Source organism: Lepidochelys olivacea (genome assembly GCF_965140295.1).
Source record: "Lepidochelys olivacea isolate rLepOli2 genome assembly, chromosome: 7".
Classification (NCBI taxonomy): Eukaryota; Metazoa; Chordata; order Testudines; family Cheloniidae; genus Lepidochelys; species Lepidochelys olivacea.
The window spans coordinates 37,209,604-37,227,484 of NC_140417.1; the positions used below are offsets into that span (position 1 = coordinate 37,209,604).

At 42.1% G+C, this 17,881-nt stretch overlaps 1 protein-coding gene and 1 long non-coding RNA gene across 3 annotated transcripts in view; one reads left to right on the plus strand and one right to left on the minus strand.

Annotated features, from left to right (window-relative positions):
• EFCC1 (EF-hand and coiled-coil domain containing 1) overlaps positions 1 to 17,881 on the plus strand; it is an 89,724-nt gene that overhangs the window by 8,676 nt on the left and 63,167 nt on the right. The gene's annotated exons all lie outside the window — the stretch shown is intronic.
• Positions 6,490 to 17,881, minus strand: part of LOC311523345 — a 124,163-nt gene continuing 112,771 nt past the window's right edge. The window contains exon 4 of the long non-coding RNA XR_014712321.1: positions 6,490 to 6,671. This is a non-coding gene — a long non-coding RNA (uncharacterized lncRNA). The remainder of the gene's footprint in view (positions 6,672 to 17,881) is intronic.

Below are 17,881 nucleotides of genomic sequence, written 5' to 3' on the forward strand. Positions count from 1 at the left end.
CCCACTGATGTGGGTGAGTGTTTTGAGGCCAACAAGTCATGGCTGAGGTGCGTGTGTGGGGAGACCTGCATTACTGGTGCCCTTGTTCTGTTGATAAGCAGAATCCTGTCTTTTCCAGCATCAATCTGGTCCCTATCTGGGGAACTAAATTAACTTAGAAAACAAAAAAACAAGCTTCAAAGAAAAAGCTCAGGTAGTCTTTAAAGAGCTTTGAGCATGGAGGCTAGAAAAAGTGTATATTAAATTCAAAAATTGTAAAGAGTAAAATGAATTAAACTCACTAAAAGCAAGGACATTTTAAGTTAAAAGACACCATCCCGCCCTCCCCACACCATCCCCAACCTTAGGAAAAAGTCAAGTCATAACATTCATCTTCAACACATCATGACTACTGTAGATGTGTCCCTATCATATCATATGAGTATGACCTAGAGGCTTTAATAAGCAAATCTTTTGGAACAATTTTGTAATGTACTTGCTACAATATATACATATAGTGCATAATGAAAACAATTACTGCACAGGTCCAGTACTGAATTTTAAAATGTTAGTGAATTGAGTATTAAAACAAACAAAAACTGAACCACCATCTAAAATGCAACACCAAAAGAAGCAATCCACAGTAGGGATTATGGACTGGCTAAAATGGATTAGAGAAAAAATTACAGGTTTTTCTCCTTAAAGCAGCAGAGGGACAAGGAGGAAACAAACTGTTTTTTCATCCCACTTGAAACAAAAACAAAGGCCAAACTGATCTTAGTGAAACAGAGTTAGTAATGGAGATGGGCATCACAAAATGCGGAAGAGATGGCCAGCCCTCTGTGGAGATAGAGGCGGTTAGGGACTATTTAGAAAAGCTGGACGTGCACAAGTCCATGGGGCCGGACGAGTTGCATCCGAGAGTGCTGAAGGAATTGGCGGCTGTGATTGCAGAGCCACTGGCCATTATCTTTGAAAACTCGTGGCGAACCGGGGAAGTCCCGGATGACTGGAAAAAGGCTAATGTAGTGCCAATCTTTAAAAAAGGGAAGAAGGAAGATCCTGGGAACTACAGGCCAGTCAGCCTCACCTCAGTCCCTGGAAAAATCATGGAGCAGGTCCTCAAAGAATCAATCCTGAAGCACTTGCATGAGAGGAAAGTGATCAGGAACAGCCAGCATGGATTCACCAAGGGAAGGTCATGCCTGACTAATCTAATCGCCTTTTATGATGAGATTACTGGTTCTGTGGATGAAGGGAAAGCAGTGGATGTATTGTTTCTTGATTTTAGCAAAGCTTTTGACACGGTCTCCCATAGTATTCTTGTCAGCAAGTTAAGGAAGTATGGGCTGGATGAATGCACTATAAGGTGGGTAGAAAGCTGGCTAAATTGTCGGGCTCAACGGGTAGTGATCAATGGCTCCATGTCTAGTTGGCAGCCGGTATCAAGTGGAGTGCCCCAAGGGTCGGTCCTGGGGCCGGTTTTATTCAATATCTTCATAAATGATCTGGAGGATGGTGTGGATTGCACTCTCAGCAAATTTGCGGATGATACTAAACTGGGAGGAGTGGTAGATACGCTGGAGGGGAGGGATAGGATACAGAAGGACCTAGACCAATTGGAAGATTGGGCCAAAAGGAATCTGATGAGGTTCAATAAGGATAAGTGCAGGGTCCTGCACTTAGGACGGAAGAACCCAATGCACAGCTACAGACTAGGGACCGAATGGCTAGGCAGCAGTTCTGCAGAAAAGGACCTAGGGGTGACAGTGGACGAGAAGCTGGATATGAGTCAGCAGTGTGCCCTTGTTGCCAAGAAGGCCAATGGCATTTTGGGATGTATAAGTAGGGGCATAGCGAGCAGATCGAGGGACGTGATCGTTCCCCTCTATTCGACATTGGTGAGGCCTCATCTGGAGTACTGTGTCCAGTTTTGGGCCCCACACTTCAAGAAGGATGTGGATAAATTGGAGAGAGTCCAGCAAAGGGCAACAAAAATGATTAGGGGACTGGAACACATGAGTTATGAGGAGAGGCTGAGGGAGCTGGGATTGTTTAGCCTGCAGAAGAGAAGAATGAGGGGGGATTTGATAGCTGCTTTCAACTACCTGAAAGGGGGTTCCAAAGAGGATGGCTCTAGACTGTTCTCAATGGTAGCAGATGACAGAACGAGGAGTAATGGTCTAAAGTTGCAGTGGGGGAGGTTTAGATTGGATATTAGGAAAAACTTTTTCACTAAGAGGGTGGTGAAACACTGGAATGCGTTACCTAGGGAGGTGGTAGAATCTCCTTCCTTAGAGGTTTTTAAGGTCAGGCTTGACAAAGCCCTGGCTGGGATGATTTAACTGGGAATTGGTCCTGCTTTGAGCAGGGGGTTGGACTAGATGACCTTCTGGGGTCCCTTCCAACCCTGATATTCTATGATTCTATGATTCTATGGTTGACAGAGCTTTTACTGTAGCAGTGCTAACCAGCACTACGCTAGTTATATAGGTCAATGCAAGGGGTCAGACAATGCTAATTATGCTCCTAGTATGCATGGCCTGATTCACAATTATTTAATTATCCTTTAGTATTTATATGAGTTAAACAAGAAATCTCTTCTGTATGGACTGCACAATAGTCTGTTTCATCCATTCACATACACATATAAATCTGACAAATGGATGCTTACGATGCCATTTTCCTCTGATTTATATTCACCAGTGCTGATTTTTCAAAATAGTTACATTTTATATCAACAGTATCCGAAGATGATGTGTGGATCTTCCCTTTCTATAAGTCTACAACCTGACTTTGTGGAGGGTGAACCTAATGTAATAGGTCTTTTCCATTTCTAAGGGCATGTCTACACTTACCGTGGATCGACATTGCAACGATCGATCCACAAGTGGTCGATTTAGCAGGTCTAGTGAAGTCCCGCTAAATCGACCACAGATCGCTCTCCAGTTGACTCTGGTACTCCACCAGAACAAGAAGCATAAGGTAAGTCAACCCAATGCGGTGTAGACACCGCAAGAAGTCGACCTAAGCTACGTCGACTCAAGCTATGTTATTCACGTAGCTGGAGTTGTATAACTTAGGTCGACGTAACCCCATAGTGTAGACCTGCCCTAATTTTCAATATGGACCAAGTAAATCCAAAGTAGACATGCTGATCCAAGAAGGCGGAGGAAAGGAATATTTCCCCCTACTGGTCTGTTTTAGAATGCTTCTATTAGGTGAAGGTGGGAAAATACTACAGAGAAAATACTTTCCCTGCCCCCACAAAAAAGGTGTTTTCATGGTATCAATATGTAAATGTGTTATTTCAAGCCAGACACTGATGCAGAGCTTATATTTAGCTCTTTTCCGCAATTTTAATAAAATTAATATTAATAGAAAGAAATTAAACTGCAGAGTTTCAGCACAAGAGCTTTAGGAACATGCTGTTTAAAGTTAATAGTGCCTGTCTGGTATGATAAGCATTTTACAAAGATAAAAAAAGGGAATATTCAGTGTTGGGAAACATTTAAAATGGATTGTATAGTACAACTGGGCAGAACCAGATTTTTCATTTCACAGGGAGTGCCATGAGTTTGAAACATTTTCTGTTTCAAAATAAAATGAAAGCAAAAAGCTTCAAAATTCCCCACAAAATGAGATTGCAGAAGAAAAAAATAGTTATAGGTCAATTGCAATGCTTTGTTTCAATACAATCAAAATGTTTTGTTCCAATTTTTACTTTTATTTCTTTTATATTACATTTATAACAGAAGTCATTTCAAAACAGAAAATATACATGTTCTGTTCTGAAAAGGTCAATATGGAATGTTTGACCTTATCAAGATGTTTTTCAATTTTTCTTTTGAAAACTTTCCTCGAAGTAAACACATTTATGTAAAACAATTTGCTTTCAACAAACAGGCATTTTCTGACAGAAAAACATTCTGTTGGAAAATGTTGTGTAGTTGTCATACTAGAGATGTCACAAGAACCTCCCCCCCACCCTGCCAAAAAAAAGAAGAAGATTTGGGTATATCTAAATGTAGAGAGAAAGTACCTGGCCTTTCACAGAAAGAACCTTGCCACTTACAGACAGCTAGCCTTCCCCTTCACCTGGGGCACTGTGCCATCATGTTTCCGATCCTCAGGTGGGGAAGGACCATCTGTACTAGCAGAGACAATGTCTGGAAATAGTTGGATCACAGAACATACTCACTGATTCAGAAGTCCTTACTCAAGCAAACTTTTCATTCAAGTCAATGAGAATTTTGTGTTAAGACCTGCCAGATCAGGGCTAAGGTGCATTATATTACTCCTTTTGCACTGTTAGAGCACAGTGGGTTGGCAAGAGAGAGCTGACAAACATATCTAGGTGCAAGAGAAGTGTGGAACTCTGACAATATCTAATTATTGAAATGATTTCCCTTCTTTTACAAAACAAATTCTTTAAACATCAGATTGTTTATCAAGTATAAACAAATCAAAACTGTATCATTATTTTCTAAATATCATAGATGTGGTGAGGGAGAGGAAATCATGGTACCTTGCAAGTCATAGTACAGTAAGGTTTAAAAAAAAATCTAGATTTGCACTGATCTTTGGATGCCAACATGTTAAAGCACTTCATATAATCAAATGTATCGTTTCCTTTTATATTTCAACTGTCTTGATGTATAGAATTCAGTTTCCTCTAGTACTGTAAATTGCAGCCTTTACAGCCAAATAGGTTACTCCAGAAATTCTTAATTGAGAAGTTTTAATGATGTTGGAGATCATAGAATCATAGAATATCAGGGTTGGAAGGGACCACAGGAGATCATCTAGTCCAACCCCCTGCTCAAAGCAGGACCAATCCCCAAATGACAGCTTCATGTCTTTCAATGCAAAGTAATATTTTATGGCCACTCTTGTACATGTGCACTGAGGTTCCTGCTGTCAGCTCCATATGGAGGCCCTGAATGACTGGTAAATTTGAAAGGGGAAGATAATCAAAGCTAGCCTCCTTATTATAAAAGTGTACTTTTAAAAACATGTACTGTTTATGGTCCCAATCCTACAAGATGCTGGGCCCTCTCAACTCAGTTTAATGGGAATCCCCTCTAGAGAGGGCATGAAATCTGAATGGAGACTGTGGGCTCACTAGACTGCATATTCAGATCCACAAACTGATAAAAGCCCTGGCCATTTTTTCATATTTGTTTTTCTCCTTTGTTTCTAAAGAAATTAAATACAAAAACAAAACAGAAGAGCCTCAAAAAGTTAATGCACTATGTCAAGGTTCCTCCCCCACTCTGAACTCTAGGGTACAGATGTGGGGACCTGCATGAAAAACCTCCTAAGCTTATCCTTACCAGCTTAGGTTAAAACTTCCCCAAGGTACAAAATATTACCCCCGTTATCCTTGGAATGGCCGCTACCACCACCAAACTAATACTGGTTACTGGGGAAGAGCTGTTTGGACGCGTCCTTCCCCCCAAAATACTTCCCAAAACCTTGCACCCCACTTCCTGGACAAGGTTTGGTAAAAAGCCTCACCAATTTGCCTAGGTGACTACAGACCCAGACCCTTGGATCTTAAGAACAATGAACAATCCTCCCAACACTTGCACTCCCCCTTTCCTGGGAAATGTTGGATAAAAAGCCTCACCAATTTGCATAGGTGACCACAGATCCAAACCCTTGGATCTGAGAACAATGAAAAAGCATTCAGTGTTTTACAAGAAGACTTTTAATAAAAAATAGAAGTAAATAGAAATAAAGAAATCCCCCCTGTAAAATCAGGATGGTATATATCTTACAGGGTAATTAGATTCAAAAACATAGAGAACCCCTCTAGGCAAAACCTTAAGTTACAAAAAAGATACACAGACAGAAATAGTTATTCTATTCAGCACAATTCTTTTCTCAGCCATTTAAAGAAATCATAATCTAACACATACCTAGCTAGATTACTTACTAAAAGTTCTAAGACTCCATTCCTGTTCTGTCCCCGGCCAAGAGGACTACAGACAGACACACAAACCCTTTGTTTCTCTCCCTCCTCCCAGCTTTTGAAAGTATCTTGTCTCCTCATTGGTCATTTTGGTCAGGTGCCAGCGAGGTTACCTTTAGCTTCTTAACCCTTTACAGGTGAGAGGAGCTTTCCCCTGGCCAGGAGGGATTTCAAAGGGGTTTACCCTTCCCTTTATATTTATGACACACTACTTGGCCACGTTCATACAATATTAAGTGGAGATGGGACAAAACTGAAGGCACTTGGATCTGAGGTTCTGAATTTCAGGGCAGGGGGAATTTGGCTGCAGATCAAGCATTTATGGGATTTCATTCCAGGGCTTTGTTCAGATGAGGCTAAAATTGTATGAGACCAACTGACTTTGTGAGACTTGTGCAATTTGGACCCCAGCGTCCCACAAAAACATTTTGTGAGATTCCAGTGAGCCCCAGCTCTGATTTAACCTTTACTCTGACAACAGCCCCCCCCCCCCCCCGCTCATCCAGATCTTAACAGCCCTTCCTGGGCCCATCTGTAATATTAAGGCATTCTTAAAACCACCTAACAGATATGTGTAAGGTCTAGGAGGGGTCAGGTTTCAGTTTCTGTGAGAGTAACAACTTCAAATTGCTTGCCTTTGGGGTCTTTAAAATCTTTTTCTTCAGCACTTAGCCAGACAGTCGGCCGTAGCAATGGCTCATCATTTGGTCCATTCCTACAAAAATGTAATAGAACAGGTTTATTAATTTAAACTGAGAAACATTTATAGGTGAAGAACAACGATAACCTGGGAACTGAACTCTTGGATGGTGAAACAGACTGTGACTGAAGCAGCTGCCTGAATATTGACACTCTATCAGCTGTAAGAGCAGTCAACCAGATTGTTCTAGGTGATTGCTTTGACCTTCTCCTTCTTAACTCCCACCCACCAAGCACGTTCCCAGGGTAAACAGGAGGTTGCAATTAGTTACTTGTTATGTTAAGAGTTGGAAACAAAAAAAAAGAGAACTTGAAAATGAAGTTCTTAAATAAATTAAAAGTATTAACAACTGAAAACCTTTGCATGTGTCCCTTGACTGACTAAGATTCCTTACAGTGCATTGACCATTCCTAAACAGGGTCAGGTTGGGGTAATACTGGCAAGAGGGCACCTTAAAAGGGACATATAGGTTTCTGGTGGTCTATTATTATTCATCTCCAGTAGAAAGAAGCTTAAACAACCATTTCAACATACTTAGGTCTGTTCACATCAAATAAAATGTATAGAATCTGTTTCAGCAAAGGTTGTTTTGTTTTGGATGTACAAAGTGTTTATCTGTACTTTTGACATGTGTTTGTTTCAAATAACAGCAAAACCTTTGCTCCAGATTCATTAAAATTAACACTGAAGAATGCTTATCCAAAAGGAAGGCTGCTCTTGCTCTGTTTAATCTGATAGCTGAAATATAGCCAAATCTAGTTCTCTTTAGGCTTTTCAGTGCTGGACATTTAGTTACACAGCATCTATTCTTGGGAGACTTTGCTGGGCTTCTCATTAAATCCTCCTTTTTTTTATCCAGCTTGCCCTATTTGATGAGTTTCAATGGGAGCACAATAGCAGTGTTGCATGTAGGGACACTGCCTATTCATTCCAACAGACCTACATTTGCACAGCCTGAGAACTTCTTTCCATAAGTCTGAGTAGGAACTCTTTGTTGCACACATTGTAGCTGTCACTTAGCAACCCCCACTGCAATGAATACTTTCCAGCTGCTGAAATATTAACGCCTGTGAGCATTACAATGGTGAGGAAAGACAAAAATCATCCAGACCAAAGGACCGAATGAGTTTTGTCATATAGCATGTGCCATATCTATTGTGTGCAAAATCTTTAAAAGCAGATTCCAGCATTTCATTGGTTAATTAACTAGAGCCTCTCTAACAAAATTCATTTAGTCCAAAAGCAGGCCAGGTGATGTTTCTGCCTCTGTCAAATTTGTTCCAGGGAGGGGAACTTTAATTTCAGCCAGCAGCTCCATTGGTACCCTGCCCGCTGAGGTGGATGTAGATGTACTCCATCAGTGCATCCCAAGGCTGCCCTGGCACATCCCCAGTGACAGCACACCTCCAGTTCTGAACTGCATTACCCTCCCCCACTACCTATGGAGTCCCCAGCAGAGAGATGTGGCCACCTTGTATCATCACAGCCTTTCCACTGGCAGACTTTCTGAAGCCAGGAGCCATGCAATTTGGTTTACACCAGCAAAACCAGCTGCCCTTTAAATCATAAGCAGCTTCCTAAACAGTCCATTTACACATAAAAAGAAACAAATGAATTCCCTTCTGCAATTTGATGGGTGCATGCTTTCTCTGTCTCTCATAGGCTATCAAACTTGGACTTCTCACTTCTCAGAAAGGGATCATTTCTTGATTTTCATTCTTGTGAACCAAGTCTGAAAAGAAATGGCACTAGTCCGCCCATCAGATACATATAGAAAGTGAGAATAAAACCTAACAGACAATTCCTGCTTTCTTTATTCATGTGAGTAGCTCCACTGAATTCACTGGGACTACTCATATGAGTAAGAAAAATAGGATGTGGTGCTAAAAACTTAACGAATGTGAGTGTTGCAAACCTTTTAGATATGCACTTCAAAGCATCACATTAATCTTGAACTTCTGGTTCTTTTGACAGAATCTCTCTGGCTCTCTACTTGTCAAACAGAGCTTGAATAAAATTCAGAATGCCAAGCAGAGTCTAGGTACTAGGGCTGGATCCTACAGGAGCCAAGCCGAGCATGGTGGTCCTGATTCAGCAAAATACTTAAACGCATGCTTAACTTTAAGACTTAGGCAACCCCGTTGAAGCCCCATTAAGAAAATTAATAAATTAACAAATCATCTCTCATAATAGTGGATGGGATTTTGGGTCCCAGCTCACCCAAGCCACTTTGAAAATCAGCCAGTATTGATACTGCATGTTCTGAAAGACACACAGCTGACGAATTCTCAACTCTTTTAGCCTTTTTATTCTATAGTAAGTGTAAAAGGGAGAGTTAATTGTTTCAGAGTGTTCAATCACAATCTCACAAGAATGAAGGGAAGGAGAATTTTAAAGAAAAATATATTACTTTCCCTCAGCTCCTCAGACCATCCTCCTAAACACAGAAATGCCTGGAGGATGCAAAAACAGTCAGTAGTTTACAGGAAGTTACTAATAGCCCAGATGTTAGAATTGGTTGAAATAATTTGTTCTGTACAAGGGAAAAAAATCTGCCCTCATAATGTGGAAGAATTACTGTTCTTCAGGGGAGGAGACCTTATGTGCAGGAATGCACCCTGAGGACCATAATAATATGACAAAATGAATGAAGTCACCCTGGAATAGCTCACGGGAGACTTGCAGATGTTACTGTAGAAAAAAATATGACCTTTTTGTATTCCAAAAAAAAGCATGGAAGGACAAAGTCATGCATTCGGAATGAATGATCTAGAGACACCATATTCTAAACTGTAGGGGGGAAAAAACACACTTTAGTTGATTTTTGATTTGTAGATCATATCTTTTGCTTCACCTCTGCTGTAGCCAGAGTTTGCACTTCAGTCTTTAATCTACTATAGTTTAACCATCTAGAGAATGGTTTCAGAGTGGTAGCTGTGTTAGTCTGTATCAGCAAAAAGAATGAGGAGTACTTGTGGCACCTTAGAGACTAACACATTTATTTGGGCATAAGCTTTCGTGGGCTAAAACCCACTTCATCAGATGCATGCAGTGGAAAATACAGTAGGAAGATATATGTATACAAAGAACATGAAAAAATGTGGGTTGCCATACCAACTCTAACAAGACTAATCAATTAAGGTGGGCTGTTATCAGCAGGAGAAAAAAAACTTTTGTAGTGAGAATCAGGATGGCCCATTTTCAACAGTTGACAAGAAGATATGAGTAAGAGTAGGGGAAAAATTAGCATGGGGAAATAGTTTTTAGTTTGTGTAATGATTCATCCCCTCCCAGCCTTTATTCAAGCCTAATCTGATGGTGTCCAGTTTGCAATTTAATTCCAGTTCTGCAGTTTCATGTTGGAGTCTGTTTTTGAAGATTTTTGTTGAAGAATTGCCGCTTTTAGGTCTGTTATTGAGTGACCAGGGAGATTGAAGTGTTCTTCTACTGGTTTTTGAATGTTATGATTCCTGATGTCTAGCTGTCACCTTCAGCCCCCAACTAAAACCTCTCCAGTGCATCATCAAGGATCTACAACCTATCCTGAAGGATGATCTCTCACTCTCACAGATCTTGGGAAACAGGCCAGTCCTCACTTACAGACAGCCCCCCAACCTGAAGCAACCAGAAACCACACACCACACAACAAAAACACTAACCCAGGAACCAATCCCTGCAACAAAGCCCGTTGCCAGCTCTGTCCACATATCTATTCAAGGGACACCATCATAGGACCTAATCACGTCAGCCACACCATCAGGGGCTCGTTCACCTGCACATCTACCAATGTGATATATGCCATCGTGTGCCAGCAATGCCCCTTTGCCATGTACTTTGGCCAGACTGGTCAGTCTCTACGCAAAAGAATAAATGGACACAAATCAGACGTCAAGAATTATAACATTCAAAAACCAGTCAGAGAACACTTCGACCTCCCTGGACACTCAATTACAGACCTAAAAGTCGAAATTCTTCAACAAAAAATCTTTAAAAACAGACTCCAACGAGAAACTGCAGAACTGGAATTAATTTGCAAACTGGACACCATTAAATTAGGCTTGAATAAAGACTGGGAGTGGATGAGTCATTACACAAACTAAAAACTATTTCCCCATGCTAATTTTTCCCCTACCGTTACCCACACCTTAGAATCATAGGATATCAGGGTTGGAAGGGACCTCAGGAGGTCATCTAGTCCAACCCCCTGCTCAAAGCAGGACCAATCCCCAATTAAATCATCCCAGCCAGGGCTTTGTCAAGCCTGACCTTAAAAACTTCTAAGGAAGGAGATTCTACCACCTCCCTAGGTAACTTCTTGTCAACTGTTTGAAATGGGCCATCCTGATTCTCACTACAAAAGTTTTTTTTCTCCTGCGGATAACAGCCCACCTTAACTGATTAGTCTCATTAGAGCTGGTATGGCAGCCTCCATTTTTTCATGTTCTCTGTGTATATATATATATCTTCCTACTGTATTTTCCACTGTATGCATCCGATGAAACGGATTTTAGCCCATGAAAGCTTATGCCCAAATAAATGTGTTAGTCTCTCAGGTGCCACAAGTCCTCCTCGTTCTTTTATCTAGAGAATGAAATTAATTTAGCCCTTTACTTGATTACATGTTCTTCTCTCTTTTAGCATTCCTAGATCAGTATTTTGATAATGTTCATGCTATCAATTGCCCCAGTAAATTATTTTTTAATTATCTAAAAGCATTGGAAAATATCCACGAATGGAAAAATAGGAGTTGAGCCACCCAGCTATACTGAAAACTCACCACTGTCAAAGATATGTTTGGACTCCATCTTTGGGCCAGTCTGGGCTGATATGTCGCAAAGGATCTTGAACACCCCTAGTCTATTTAGAATGATTATATGGTCTTAGGAGATGTTATTATGGCAACGAACCACAGATTTTTGGATATACAAATAGACAACAGCTCCAATGTGACTTGAAGCTGCCAAGATTCTAAACTGATTAGGGCAGGTGAGCCAATGTGCGTCATTTATAAAACCAAATATTTCTGTATTTTCAGAGAAGCAGGAATGTTATTTAGCAGTACATGTGGGTAGGATTACAGCAAATATATTCCATGCTGGCCTTCTGATTTTATTTCCAGTCTCCTCTGCACTGAGGATAGCAAATAGAGGATTATTGCTCAAATTCAGTGCCAGGTTCTATTCTATTTACTTTCAATTACATGTATTTTTTTCCAAGTTTATAATAAGCATCTCATCTATGTAACAGGTGTAAATATTACTTGCAGTGCAGAATAGTAGGGCTTTAGCTTTGCAGTGGTTTTTTTTCCCCCAGGTTTTTATTTATGATACTCAGCAGATTTGTGGATAACTGTAAAACTGCCCCACAAATCTGAATCTTTGTCATCTACATCAATAGCTGTTGGCAGTTATTCAAGCAGTCACAACTCAAACAAAATTCTGCTCTCAAAAGACTTTAAAAAAAATTCCACACCCTATGGGCAACATTTTAATTAAATGACCTCTGCTAGAGGTTTTGCACATCATCCTGAGAGATTATCTCACACTGTAAACATTCGGATACAGGCAGACACTCCAAAACTCCAAAGTTCAGAGTTGGATCCAGGATTTTGGCTGAGACCATTATACAGATGAATGACATTTCCAAAATCCAGATCCACATCTGGTGAAAGAAATCAAATAATCCTGGAGTTCTGTTGTGCATAAATCCTGGGTTTTGGTTTTTGGCTACAAAAATCAGCCCTTTACCTATGCATTTCCAATAATACTTTGCCCTTTTATAGCACCTTCTGAGGATCTCACAACAGTTTGCAAAAATTAATAAATGTGGCCTTTCAGCATCCCAGTGAGAGAACTAGATATTATTTATCCCCATTTCATAGATGGGGAAACTAAGGCACAGAGAGAAAATGATTTGTCCAATGTCTCACAGCAAATCTATGTTCTAGGACCTTGATTCCTCTCTACACCCAATTCGCAAATGATATTTTCACATGAACTTTCATATGCAAAAATTTAGGTGGGAAGTAAGTTGCATATGCAAACTTGGAGGCCAAGATGAGGTCCCTTTGGAAATTTCTGTGGAAGAAAGAACCTCAATGCACATAGCAGAGTTCTTAAAAACTCTTGAAAAATGTGTACAAAGCTAATTGATGGCGTTTTTCAATGCTGTCTTTTTGGTGGAAAAAGCTCTGAAGAGTGCCCGAGTTTCTAATGGAAACTGGCATCACACATCATTCAATTTAACACAGGAGGTGCCAAGTGTAAAGAATCAGATTGCATTGGAAGTGCCCCAAACCATTCAGTCTAACCACAGAACAAGATTAGGGCCTCATACTTAGTTTTATGAAGAGTTCTCTTTTCATAGCATAAAATTTTGGTGAAGGTTTGTGATGTCACATTAGTCATAACACTGGAAAACCTGGCACATGCAGCACATCTGCTCAGCTTTTATTCTCTCCCCTTGACTTGACCCCATCATATATACTTGGCATTAGTTCACAACACAGAACACTGGAGGTATTCGGTAGTGCTTACTGAAAGGTCAGCCAAGTTTAAAGTAGAATTTAGTAAGATTTGAGTTGAGGTTCGAGTAAAATATTCCAGTATTCCTGGAGCTGGCAGACCTAGGTAGCATTTTGTTTACTAAAAGACTAGAGAGTGACCCTTTGAAATATAAACAATCTGAATGAATGAAAAGCACAGGTAAGACTTATGCAAATGTCAGGAATCCTTACAGAAAAAGCACTTATTCCACCAGCTTCCATGGCAGCAAATATTTAGAGTGGGATTTGAAAATGAAAGTGAATTGAATGATTTTTTTCCTTTGAATAATGATCCATAGCACCTAAGTAATTTAGGAGTACAAGTTCCATTGATTTTCCATGGTGAAGAAGGGTGGGGTGGGACATCAGGAAGCTGTTTATGTCTCTGTGGGCCGGTCTGCACTGACCCAAACCCTAGCTCTAGTGCAGGGGTTCTCGCAACAAACTTTTTGGTGGCCTCAGAGTGTGGCCACCAACTCTTGCTGGTGGCCACACTGACACTTTGCCCTAAAATTATTTATTTTTCCTAAAGCTAATAAAGTAATATGCACGTGTATACATCCAAATCAGTGTAATTTATTTATGTAAGGTTTGGGGTTTTTTTTTCAGACTCAATAATAAAAATCACACACAGTTATCTCTATTCTTTACTGGACCTAACAGAGTAGAAACACAAATAAGGTGTTTTGCACATTCTTGTCCTTTTTATTCTTTTGGTTTTTTGGTAAAAGTGGTTCTCTGTATAACAATTCTGAAGTAAATTTAAAAATGCTTTGACACAACAGAAGTCCAAAAAATAATGAAAAACATATCTGGGTGGCTTGGGTCTGGGGAGGAGAAGAGAGGGGACACATGGCTGCGGCTGGCCTGGGGCTCCTCCGGGCAGGTGTTGGGGGGTGTGGGTCTCGGGGCTTCGGCCAGCTTGGGGCTCCTCCAGCTAGGGAGGTGCTCAGAGCATCTCCAGGAGGAGGGCTTGTGGCTCCAGGCACAGGGGTTCTCGGGGCTCCAGCTGCCGGGGGGGACCGTGGGCAGAAGGGGTGGAGTCGGGGGCTAGCCTCCCCAAAGGGGGGCTCCACCTGCCTCTCACCTCCTCACCCCCGCCCGCCTCCTGTGTCCTGCCTCCCTCCCCCACCACAGACACCCCCCTGCCCGCCGTGAGAACTCCTGCTCGCTGGTGGCTCAGCACTCACCACCTCACTCCCCTGCGCGCAGCCAGATCCCCCTGCCTGCCTCATCACCCTGCTGCTGGCTCACTGCTCGCCTCTTTATTCCTCCGCCAGGGCCTCCCCCAGCCGCTTGCCTCCTCACCCCACCCCCACTCGCCTTCTCACTCCTCTGCTGAGTAATAGAAATGGTGGATGCAACCTTTTCCAAACAGAATAAGTGACATGTACTATGTGTCATACAGTGTATTATAAATAAGGCTGTTATGGAGGTACTAGTAGAAATAGTATTGCTCTCTGTATAGAAAAGTTACCAGAACTGTGATAGGAAACTAGAGACCAAGGGCAGAGGACATTTTTACAATCAGGTTGTTTACTGGAAGGACATTTTAAGATTTTAAGCAAGGCACAAGATTTTTCACTTAAAGTCAAAGTTTTCAGCTATGATGTTACAGCCATGGAATATAATCCTCAAATGATACAGCCATGAGATAAGATTTATCTCATTTCCAGGCAATGAGATTTTTGCAATTTCTAACATATATTTCTGAGAAGTGAAGGAAAAAGGGGCATATGTAAGAGTTGTGTGTTTAAATATATAGTATGTTGGGTCCTGGAGTGGTCTGGGATACCCAAAAACCCAGCTGTAGAAAAGGGAATCTGGTTGATGAGAAAATAACCCCTATTTTATTTAGCTATATTGCTCAGGGCTAAGAGTGATTTCCCTGGTGCTTGCAGGTTGATATCATAGCCTGTAATAAGGATGGTCACAATAGGGTACTTCCTTCTTTGCTCTACTGTAACTATAAACAGTGGATTGGCGGGCGTGGAGGGGAGAGAGAATTAAAAAGTTAGGTTTATTCCTATAAATTATAAAAATGATTAATTAGTATGTATAAAAAAGCAGGGGATTCAGAAACCGAAGAAGTGAAGCAATATACACAACATAGAGAAGAAAAAACACCCAATATCTGTGGGGGAAAACCCAAACCTATTCAAAATAATCCCATACTAAATAAAGTATTCACTCATCCTTAACTAAAGCTCGGGCTACAGCAGTATTCCCACAGCTTCAGTCACTTGGCTCACACAGAATCCTTTCCAGATGGATTGGGAAACCCCTCCCCCCGACCGCCATTGTGTCAGATAGTACACACACAGGAATTGTATTAACAGAGCAGTGCGAGCTTTGTCTAAAAGCTTTTCCAGCAATCCCAGCCAGTTTCATTACACAGGTGATATAGGGCCTGATCCAAAGCCCATTGAAGTCAATAGGAGTCTTTCCATTGACTTCAGTGGGGCTGCATCAGGGCCTTAAAGCACACACTTTTTAAACTCTTGGAATGCCCCTCTCTTCACCCCAGTGTCTAGCTCTGCGCTGTGAGGTAGCTTCTCTAGTTCCAAAAGATGCTCTGAAACAAAATTTTGGTTTTGCCATAGACCCCTTCCAGTTCCTCGGTATACAGCTGGAACTCTTTATCTCACACATGGATCATTCAATTCATATCAGGCAGCCACTGTCAAAGCTAAAAAGCCTTGAAAGCATTGTGGATTCACATCATTTATTTGTCCTTTATGTAAATCTGAGGCAGTATCAGTGTTTCAGACTTGGAAGAGAGGATTTCTCTGTGGTTTTATTGCAGTTGCTCTGAAATATTAAAAATCTCTGACATTTGAAAACCAGTGGTTGCTGGTATCAAACCTTAATTGGTCAATGCCCCATTTCTGAAAAATTAGTGTTTTATTATTATGAACCAGCCTTTTATCCTCTTGGTAAAACCCAAGTTATTTGTAAGCTAAAATGCCATTTTCCCCTCCTCTTGTGACTCAACCTTAAGGTGTTCTTTTCAAAATAAAAGATTGCTAAGGATGGAAGTGTAGCAATTATTTGTCTGATCTACTAAAACAAAGAGTAATTTTCTACAGAAGCTTTACTATAGGCTCAGCTAGTTTGCTAAGCTAATGAAGCTTTGTTTTTGATAGCTAACAGCCATCACAATGCAGAAGTCACCAGGAAGTGTTTGAAGGTTGCCAACTTTCTGATTGAGCACCCTTGCCCCGCCTTCTTCCCCACAGCCCTGTCCTCTTCCCTGAGACCCCACCCCCCACTCACTCCATCCCCCCTCCCTCCGTCACTCATTCTCCTCCACCCTCACTCTCTCACTCATTTTCCCTGGACTGGGGCAGGGGGTTGGGGTACAGGAGGGGGTAAGGGGTGCAGGCTCCAGACAGCACTTACCTCAGGCAGCTCCTGGAAGCAGTGAGATGTCCCTGCAGCCCCTAGACGCAGGGGTGGCCAGGCAGCTCCACACTACCCTCGCCTGCAGGCAGCGGTTCCTAGCCAATGGGAATTGTAGGGGCGGTGCCTGTGGGCCAGGGCAGCACGTGGAGCACTGGGCTGCAGGGACATGTCACCACTTCCAGGAGCCATGCAGAGCCAGGGCAGGCAGGCAGCCTGCCTTAGCCCCACCACGCCACAAACTGGAGTTTTTGCTGCCTGGTCAGCAGTGCTGACTGGAGTCACCAGGGTCCCTTTTTGACCAGGCGTTCTGGTTGAAAACGGGATACCTGGCAACCCTAAAGTGTTTTGCTGCAGCACATACTCATGGAGAAACTTTAATTCCATTAATCTGCATATAGCCATCATTATACACAGGGAACAACAACAAACCCCCAAAACAAACAGAAAATAACCCCCAAACAAAGCAGTGACTCTATAGGCACAGCCCACCAAGGAAGCATGCAACCTTCTGGGTCAGGGTTTCTCAAACTGGGGTCCGCGGACCCCTGGGGGGGTCTGCGAGGATACTTCTGGGGGTCCGCAAGTCATGTCTGGGACCGCCAGCCCCACTGATCAACTCCTCCCCATCCCTCATAGTGCCTCCTTCACAACACGGAACAGCTCTTCAGTGGTGTGCAGGAGGCACTGGGAGGGAGGGTGAGGATTGGGGATGGGCGCGCTTAGGGGCAGTGGCTGAAAGAGGCAGGGAAGAGGAGGGGCGGGCCTTGTGGGAAAGGGTGGAGTAGGGGCAGGGTCTGAGCAGGGGCGTCCACAACATTTTAAAAATCAAAATGGGGGTCCTCGGGTTGCTAAAGTTTGAGAACCGCTGTTCTAGGTTATCTAGTCATCACAGGAAGGCACAGCAGAACTGACTATTTCTATACAGCAACACCAAAGGGTGAGGGGGGGAGAAGGCGGGTGGAAAACGAGATGGGAAAGAAAGAGCAGTTTGGCTCATTACTGTGAAAAAGAAGCCATCAAAGTGCCACTTTCTTTCATCCGTCCTCCCTTGCCAGCCTTTTCTTGACCTAAGGACTGGAAACTTAAATCAAACAGTCAGAATGAATGATGAAACAGCACAATCCGTGTAAAACAAAAAAAGGGGCTGCTGAGAGAGGTAAAAGGGGGGCACCATCTGGAGGCAACAGAGAACACTCAGCTGTTTGTTTCCTTGTCACAGAGCCTGGTGTTTGAAGAGCCCTGGTGGGAATAGAGACTCCCTTCACTTTATAACAAT